This window comes from Abramis brama (assembly GCF_963993115.1).
Source record: "Abramis brama genome assembly, chromosome: 13".
NCBI classification, from domain to species: Eukaryota; Metazoa; Chordata; class Actinopteri; order Cypriniformes; family Leuciscidae; genus Abramis; species Abramis brama.
Window position 1 is genome coordinate 39,344,728 of NC_139975.1, and position 9,881 is coordinate 39,354,608.

Sequence of the window (9,881 nt, forward strand, 5' to 3'; positions counted from 1 at the left end):
CACGGCTGCGCGTCGTCTCCGCGAGCGCTGCAATAGCCGCAACGTATTCCAAGTTGGTTCGGGGTTTGAACCCGTGTCATCTAAATGATAGACTTGTAAGTTCTACCACTCGGCCAACACTTGACTCGTTATGCAATGCTCAAACGTGTCTAATGTGTGTTCGCTCGCATGCAAGAAACGCTCTTTATTCGTCTCATTCCTCAGTAGAATAGTACAAATAATCAGCTTCATTACACATAATTTACTTTTTTTGTTATTTTTGGTATTAAATTTGTTTTTGTGTTTTTTGTGTGCGTTTTATCGCACTGCTCCCCAGGGAATAGTCTTGTCGCCCACCGACGTCTAGGCCTACAATATAATACAGGTTATATTGTTATCGTCTCTATTTTTTTACTTGTTATTCTATTTTTCTGGCCTTATAAAATGCTCTATTCTGTTTACCATAGTTGTAGTATTTCATCCTTACTAATAATTGACATTAACGCTTACTTATGGCAATTGAAAAAAATGCAGCAATTGCTGCTGTTTTGCATAATATCCCTTTGCGCCACCTGGCGGTCATTTCGCGAATGACTTTGAAATGCGACTGGTTTATTTTTGCCGCGGCACCTGGCGGGGCGGTAATAGGCATTCTGGTCCTTGGGTGGTACCAATTAGTGAAAATTGTGTCCTGGGCCCATGGACTAATACATATCTACGTTTGAGCAGATATCCACAAACACAGTAAAAGTAAACACGGGTCTAAATATTATAATATTCACCATATATCTAGCAACAGTTCAACTGCAATGTGAAGTTTATGCAACAATAACAAACTAATATGTAAGAATTTCTTACCTTACATCTTTCTTGTCTTCAAATCACGTTCTTCTTCTTCTGAGGTAAATCCAATTTAAGCTCACGGCACGTCTTTCAAACTCGACGAAAAGCAGAGACTTGTGAAGTGTTTTGGTGTTTTGTTGTTGAGGTAACAAGCGCGATCACGTTCCATGTGGAGATTTGCATGTGAATCTCTTTTGCGCTCGAGGAATAATGAGTTTAAAAATAATGAGTTTGAGATACTGGTCATCTTGTTGGTTTTATACAAATTACTTAAACAGAGAATATTTGTTTTCAGTTTGAATCCGATCATTTAAAAGTACACACTTAAATGTTTATAAAGGTATATGGCTCATAAATGTGTGACAAGTATTCGCTGAGTTTTGTTTCAGTTTATAGACGTGCTCAAGAAAAAAAAGTTCACCGCAACGGAGAGGCAGAACGCACACCCTGTTTATTTTCTTTATTTTACAAAAGCACAATGTTTTGATTTGATTGTAAGTGGACACATACAAAAGTAGAAATATCACAGTTTTTTCATATTTTTTTCTGTATGCCCATAAATGACGGAGTAATTTAAGTTTATAGTGCTACAATGTGAAGAAAATCCAGCAAAACGCGCGGGTGCGTTTGCCGACCTCAGAGAGTTAAAATACATATTTGAATGAATTCTAGTTGTCTGTCATATTGAAGGTAGTATTGGTCTATTTAAGAGTGCTTATTATGGGTATTATTGTATTGATTACTGATGCTAATTCTTTTCTCAAATAAGTGAAGGGTTTTGTGAAAGAGAAACCAGATTGCACAAGACCTTTGTACGTTTTTGTAAACTTAACTAAATTAATGACAGAAATCCTGTCTGGCACCCCAGCATTAAAAAAAAAAAAACCAAAACAAAGAGTGTGTGAAAACGTTACAATGTACCGCTGCTAACCGTTATGCTAACACTACGAAGCTATAGTTATATGTTAAGCTGAAATGAGATGACGTTATATTGCACATATATGGATATATTGTATAGACATATAAAATCATAACACTACTGAATGTGTTCATTTTGTTGTTTTAGGTAGATGCCATGGGGAAGAATTGCTATCGGACTAACCCCACAGCTGACCGACAAACACACACACAGCTGCCAGCATGTTTGAAGACACACACACACGGTAAGAGCACAAAACCTTTACAATTGTTCAAATAAAATTAATTTACTTTTTCCTTACAACGTGTCTGTTTTCTTTGGTTAGCCAGAAGTAAAATTAAATAAACTGATATTCAGGGGACTAATCGCGAAAGTCCGCTAAACGTCCTGAATGGCTGCTTTGAACGTCCTCTTGAACGTCTGGAGGATGTCTTTGCGAACATCCTGGGACATCAAGTGGACCCTACAGGGGGATGTTCTGGGGGCATTTTTTTCTCTATGCGTTTCCCAAAAAGGAAAAAACATTAACGTGCAAAAAGTATGCGCTTAAGTCGCTTTCTGTTCAAGGAGTGTTGAAATATCAATTACTCGTCATTTTGGCTTCATAATGGCTTATAACTCTTGGCATTATCTGCTAACATTATTCTGCCCCTTCAGTTAGACAGAACAAATAAATGTCACATTAGACAAGGCAGATGTAGGTTGTGTTTGAATAATTACGTCTCGAGATGTTGTGGTTCAATGTCAACATTGTGACAACGCTGTAACAACCTTCACCACACAGCGTAGTTATAGCAACCTTTTGCCCATGTTGTTAAAACGCTGTTAGAAGGTTGGGTACGTTGTGCCAAAGTTCTGTGTTTGCTGGGAAGTCACTATGACTGTTAGCTATTTCTAAAGTAAGCTACATAACGGACGATTCGCCAGTGTCCCAATTCCCTGCATCATTTCGTTCACTTCTTGCTTCTAGTGCACTCAGCCTCCATGCACTATACAGGCTTTGGATTTGAGAATCAGTAAACAAGTGAGCGATTTCAGACACATCAACAGTGACACAGAGTCCACTCCTCATCACTGAATATAATTTTCCCAAAAATTCACTCAAGACATAACAGGTCATGTTTGCATGAATACTCGCCAAGACAGATATTTTAAAATACTGTAATTCTGTGTATATGTGTGTATCGGGATGGAGCACTGTCTGGGGTCTTTGTGCGGATCTGTCAGTCAGAGCGAATAAGATCGTTTAGTTTACATCCGCATGAGTTTCATGAACTGAAGTTCACTTGTACCCTACAGTGACTACAGTGGCAACATGAACTGGAAATCTGTCATAGTCTTGCACAGTTGTGCTGATGGCACAATCAATGTAGTCATTGAAGTCTTTGTTATATTTCAGGAACCGCTCTAACTGAACAGGATGGGGAAATTCTGAGTTACAGTTTTCCAAAAGTTGTGAAGCATCACAAAAAATCTTTTTGCATGTTTCTGTATTGTCTTTATAGATGCAAACAAGTACAGCTTTGGTCCGTTGTCCAGTGACTAAAGACCCAGGAGTCATTGGCCCAGGATCATCTTCACATGCGTGTGTAATAAATAAATGTATACATTAAAACATAATACTAGTGATAGCAATTTCAAAACACTGCTTCATGAAGCTTCGAGACCTTCATGAATCTTTTGTTCTGAATCAGTGGTTCGGAGAGTGTATCAAACTGCCAGAGTCACGTGACTTCAGTAACCGAGGCTTCATTACGTCACAACTGTTTCAAAACACTTTCAAAACAAGTTTCAGTGGTTCAGCACTGGGGGCGATGATCTCTGTCGACCCATGATCATGAGGAGTCTCTGAGAACCAGTGAACAAGTGTATGTGGGTTTACCTGATCTCTGAGCAGTTTTATACATTTGTAGATGTTTTAATTAGACATTAGTGTAATTAAAATGAATAATGGTAGTTAATAGTCTCTTATTGGCTTGTTTAGCTGAGCCAATCATAGAACAAACAAAACAAACCCTGACAATTGATAAAAGAATATATAGACACTTGATAATTTATTACACTTATTAGATGATTCGATAATTGCATTTGAAAGATTTTACTTTCAATAAAATTGTAATAGATTTGTAAAAGGTGTTTTTATGCACGTTTAGCTTGGGTTTTGCTGCATTTACACTGTTCTGGCCACTAGGGGTCACCAAGGAGACGGTGTCAGAGTGTTTCGAAGCCTCAACACAATAACGGCACATTTGCTTCAACAGTGTTTCACGAAGCCTCGATCTGCCCACCTCTACTGAAGACTCAGATTAAAGATACCAACTCAAACTTTAATAATTACTCTCTGGAATAAGCTGACAGGCAGGGGAAACATACATTAATGCAATGGTGACCAGACCCAGGCTGAAAGCAAGGGTGCATCTTAAATAGCAAACAGAAACGAGATAATTAATCAGATACAGCTGGGTCAAATTAATTCAATTACATTAACCATGGAAACAAAAGAGTGTCGGGGAAACCAAACAAATGAACACAAGAATTGATCAAAAATACAAACAGAAAGTCCACACACAAAACTGAAACGTGACATCCATTATCATTTTGTACAATTATTTTGCAATTAACTGTCTATGCCATTTTGACATTAAAGTTAAAGGAACCGTATGTAAGATTGTGGCCAAAACTGGTACTGCAATCACTTTCAATCACATTACTGTAGAGCTGTAACCTTATTAAAATACAGTAAATGATTGACTGGACAAATTAAAATAAACCATTATTTGTATTAAAATTGATGTTATGATGCTTACCTAGAGCAATTAGGTTGGTGGTAGCAACCACATGGTAGTGATGTGACATTTGAACCGAGGCGTCGGAGCGTGTGTCGAGAAAAAGTGGGTGTGCCAGATGAAGCCGCGATTCGAGGCTTGTGTTGTTAATGTGAAAATCACGTGACTAATGACAAACGAGGCCTCGGTTTGTGTAAATACGTCATCGGTTCGGTCTGAGTGTCGCTTCCGGATAAAAGGCGGTTCGAAACTCGCGCCACCTTGTGGGTGTTGTCAGGAGTAGTAGAAGCAGTTGTAGTGTCAGAGAGTTAGAAAACTATCATTGTCATTGTCGTTATTGTGTCATATATGTGTGAGGGCTGTATATTATTACAGTATCAGGTTAGAATAGTTATAGTATATTATTATTATAGTAGGCCTATATTATAGTCTTGTTATATTAATTAGATAAGATTGGATTGCTCTGGATTTTTGCATCTGGACTGGACTGCTTTGATTTGGATTGCCCTTTTGGATTTGTTTGCTTTTTGTGACTCTTCCTTTTCCAGGTAATGGAGCAGCAAGAAAGAGGGAATCCTCCCCTGTCTGGGCTCAACAGAAGCATCAGTGTCCTCATTTATACCACTGCCATTTTTACATTCTCCTGCATCCTCTGTTCCTTATGAAAGGATCTTTTCCAAGGCTAGAGAGATTTTGTCCAAGAAGAGGAATCGTCTAAACCCCAACACACTTGAAATAATTCTGTTTCTCAATAAAAAATCTATTTTTATTTTCCTTCCTTCCGGACTATTCTGTTGCAGTTTACTTTAATCTGTTATCTATAATCTGTTAAATTAATAAATGTACTTTATTACACTCCCTCTAACATAAGCACTGCACTCGTGTTACTGTTGTTGTTCATACTGTCCCTATCCAAACAATTTATGAATAATTAATTAACTGTGTGTGAGACTCTGCACAAGTAAATTCAGACAGAGAAAGATACATATTTTATATTATACACAGTAATGGACAAATGTCTGATCATGTCTTTTTATTATTGCAAATGAAAGGTTACAGACATCAACAGTGAGTACAAAATAAATAAATAAATATTTTTTATTTATAAAAATATTTTTATAAAATATACATTTAAATATAAATATACAAATAAATATAAATATTTATTTGTATATTTACATTACAAATCAATATTTTTATTTATAAAAGTATTTTTATAAAATATATATATTTTTTTATATATAAAAAATATTTTTTATAAAATTAGGGAGGGAGGGAGGGAGGGAACGACACTGGTTCAGAATGAATTAATTTGTCTGCTATTTCTTTGCACAGTAGCTAGGTGTCACTAGTGAGCAATGCTGAATGAAGCTTCGAGTAATGAACCTTTAGCTGAAGCAATGGCCTGCGAGGTCTCAGTGGTTCAGGAAGCCTCATTTTGCCATCACTACCACATGGAGAAGGAAGGCCTAAAGAGATGTCTGGATCTGCTGGAGTCAAGCGATTTAGAAGTGGATTACATCGTCACCGAAAAAATCAGTATCTCCTTTCGCCCACAGTCCTTTCAGTCATTTATGTAGCGGGTCAGGTGGTCGAGTTGGGAAGTGTACCTTTAAGGCCGGCTGATTATTTGGATCAGGTGGCGTAAGTGACGCATCCCTTTAAAGGTGTTGAGAGGAACAGAAAAATGGTGCAGTGTGATTGAAGAGTGAGTCTCTTGGTGTATCGGCTGTGCGAAGGGGAGAACGTGAGTCTTTTTGGGAGGTTATGTTTATTTGTTGTTAATATTGAGCTGCTTTGTTTGTAGCTCGGTTGGGCGTCTGCGTTTATGGTGTCCAGTAAATGGTGCCAGCAGTGACGAGCTACAGAAACTTGCTTTCATAATAGTGAGTAGTGATCCAACACAGGTTTTGCGGCAACGTAAGTAACGCAGATCTTTTTGGAGGTCCATGCCTAGTTGTTGATAGTAAATTCATTGAACCGCTCAACACGGCTGTTTGTTTGTAGCTCGGTCTGGCGTCTGCGTTTATGGTGTCCAGTAAATGGTACCTGCAGTGACGAGCCTACAGGAACTTGCTTTCATATAGCGAGTAGTGATCTTACATAGGTCTTGCAGCAACGTAAGTAACGCAAGTCTTTTTGGAAGTCCATGCCTATTTGTTTTTAAATTCATTGAACTGCTTAACACGGCTCATTGTTTGTTTGTAGCTCGGTCTGGTGTCCAGTAAATGGTACCAGCAGGACGAGCTTACAGAAACTTGCTTTCATAATAGTGAGTTGTGATCCTATAAGAGTTGCAGTAATGTAAGTTCACTGACTCTGTTTCTTTTAGATATAGTGTATAAGGTTTAGCGCTGATTATTCTCTTGTTAATTTCACCTATGAATAGAAACGATACGTTGCGAGTGTGCACAGTTATTAGTCATCCACACCACATCGCTACGGGGCATACGGCGTTGATTCAAAGAAAAACGTAAGTTTGATCCTTTTCCTGTTTTAATCTTCCAATTAGAGATTGGTTATTGTTTTAAATTGTCATAGCATCATAAACCACTTATGCTTGTGATTTACAGGAGGATTGCCTACGTCGGTCACTAGCCACTGTTTTTCCTGAGCTTAATCATTCTGGTGTGTGTGTGTGTGTGTGTGTGTGGGGGTGTGTGTGTGGGGGTGTGTGTGTGGGGGTGTGTGTGTGGGGGTGTGTGTGTGGGGGTGTGTGTGTGGGGGTGTGTGTGTGGGGGTGTGTGTGTGGGGGTGTGTGTGTGGGGGTGTGTGTGTGGGGGTGTGTGTGTGGGTGTTTTTTTGGAGCGGCTACTCTCTGGATGACCCGGACCTAGTTGGGCTTAGGATTGAGCCCTGCTTGTGGTAGCCTATTCATTTAAATGTTGTGTTTGCTTTATTTCTTTGTGTGTGTGTGTGTGTGTGTGTGTGTGGGTGTTTTTTTGGAGCGGCTACTCTCTGGATGACCCGGACCTAGTTGGGCTTAGGATTGAGCCCTGCTTGTGGTAGCCTATTCATTTAAATGTTGTGTTTGCTTTATTTCTTTGTGTATTTTCTGTTTGGCAGTCATACTCCCAACATTCGGCCGATGGGCATCGAGCAATATCTCCTTTAGGAACGGCGTCTATTTTGTGATGAAATGTTCACTAGTGAAGTGTGAAATGCTGTGTTAGTGTATGTTTGCACGGCCAAATTGGTTTGAAGTGTTTTTGCAGTGTTTTGTGAACAGTACCTATTTATTCGACTTTATGCACTGTAGTTTTGATATTGTTAGACTTTATACCCTGTAACTCATTTACTATGAGGCTTTTATTCACTGTGACCTATTTATTGCAAAATTGTTTACTGTTACCTGGGGGGACTATTTGTCTGCCCTGATTGCCAATTCTTATATTTGTGAGTGTTCAATAAATTTATAATTGAGTACATCAGTCCCATTTCTGTTCCTTCATTGGACGCAACCTGCCTAATTATCTAAAAGGGGAGCGTGGGTTTTTGGGGTCTCTATTCTAAATATCCAAATTGTGCGTTGGAGCGCCCCCTAGGGGTTACATTTATGTATCCACATTACTCCTTCCTGCAGGCGTTTTCTACAGACTCCAAACAAAGAGCATATCAATACTCATTCAACGTTTAGCAATATGTCAAAACATCACCAGTTAAGCATAAAATACATTCACTTAACTTTGAATACAGGTAAGTAATGGGATACCCTCTCACATAGCAAATCACAATCTTCCCCCCTCCACCTGTTAACTTCCAATCCTTCTTTTCTCCCTCACCTTAGACAAACCATGTCCTAGCGACAACTTCCTCCCCAGTGACCCTAGTGGCCGGGAGGAAAATTATATTCTGTAATAGTGGAACTGTTACATGCTTTTAATCTATTGCGTTGCATTACACGTACTAAGTGTCAAAAGCACAAGTATTGCATAAACAATACACTACATGTCGCACTTCCTTGCAGCAAAGATTTCCAGAGGCTTGACATTTTGATACAGTTCCCACACGTGCACCTAATTAATTCGGCAATTAGCCTAATTTGTCTGTTACGCATTACACTGAACGAACAAATGGCGACAGACAGGAAAAATAATCCGATAACAGCACGTCACTTATCAGACATTCTTACTCCGATTCTGCATGTTCCGTCGGCCTGAAGTGCCATAAACTACATTGACACTTACCACTGAGAAACGTCCTGCTCCAGTCGTGTTTGTGATTGGCTCTCTGGTTCATCAGCATCTGTGGACGTTTCATCTTCGGACTCTGGCTCGAATTGATAAGGCAAAATTGATGCCATGTCTGTTCATACACTGTATACAATTTTCAACACTTGACAAGACATAATCCATTAATGGTGAAACAATCTCTGCACACAGTACACCAATCACAACCGACCGGGTCATCTGACCAATCACCGCAGATTAGCGTTACGCAAATGAGGGGTTTGGAAAAATGATTTGTTGAACGAATCAGGCAAATATAAATGCATATTATAAGAAAATTAAAGTGTTTTTTGTCCTTGCATGCATATAAAGCTGTTGTTGGGGACTCCCAAAACAAAAAAAGGAACATTTCAAATGCCATAATAGGGGCCCTTTAAGTAGAGATGGTTTAAGTAGATATTATCCGTGTTTTTTACTGAAACCACAGTCAGAGCTCAGATGTGAGAGCTGAGATCAAACCAGCAGATAAACTGGAAACCAGCAGATAAACCAGAAATCAGCAGATAAACCAGAAACCAGCAGATAAACCAGAAACCAGCAGATAAACCAGAAACCAGCAGATAAACCGGAAACCAGCAGTAGAAAAAAGAAGAAAGAGCAAAAACACAGACATAAAATAAACATTCTGACATTAGAGGGTTGTAGCTGACTTAATGTTTAGCTGACAGAGTGTTTAAAGGGGTCATATAATGCCATTTTTGTACAAGCTAATATGATTCTTTAGGGTCTAAATTAAAAGTTTGTAATATACTTTAATTAAAAATTCTCATTAGTATTGTAAGAAAACACTCATTTTACCTGGTCAAAAACAGCTCTGTTTTCATCACGCCGTTTCAGTGCATGCGTCTTTAAATGATAATGAGCTTTGCTCACCCCGCCCCTCTGTTCTGTGCGTACACAGTTTTTAATAATAACACAATAACCATAACGCGTTGTTCATTATAAACGTGGGATTATGAATTATATTGAGAACGTTGTACATAGAAAACATGCCGTAATGTATAAATCTGGTGTGTGAAATGATTCGCGCAAACATGAAAGCATTGCTGTTGATCATGGGGAATATTCCCTTCGAAAACAAACTCAGCCACTGCGTCTTCAGCGGTTCGGATTTAGGAACATCAA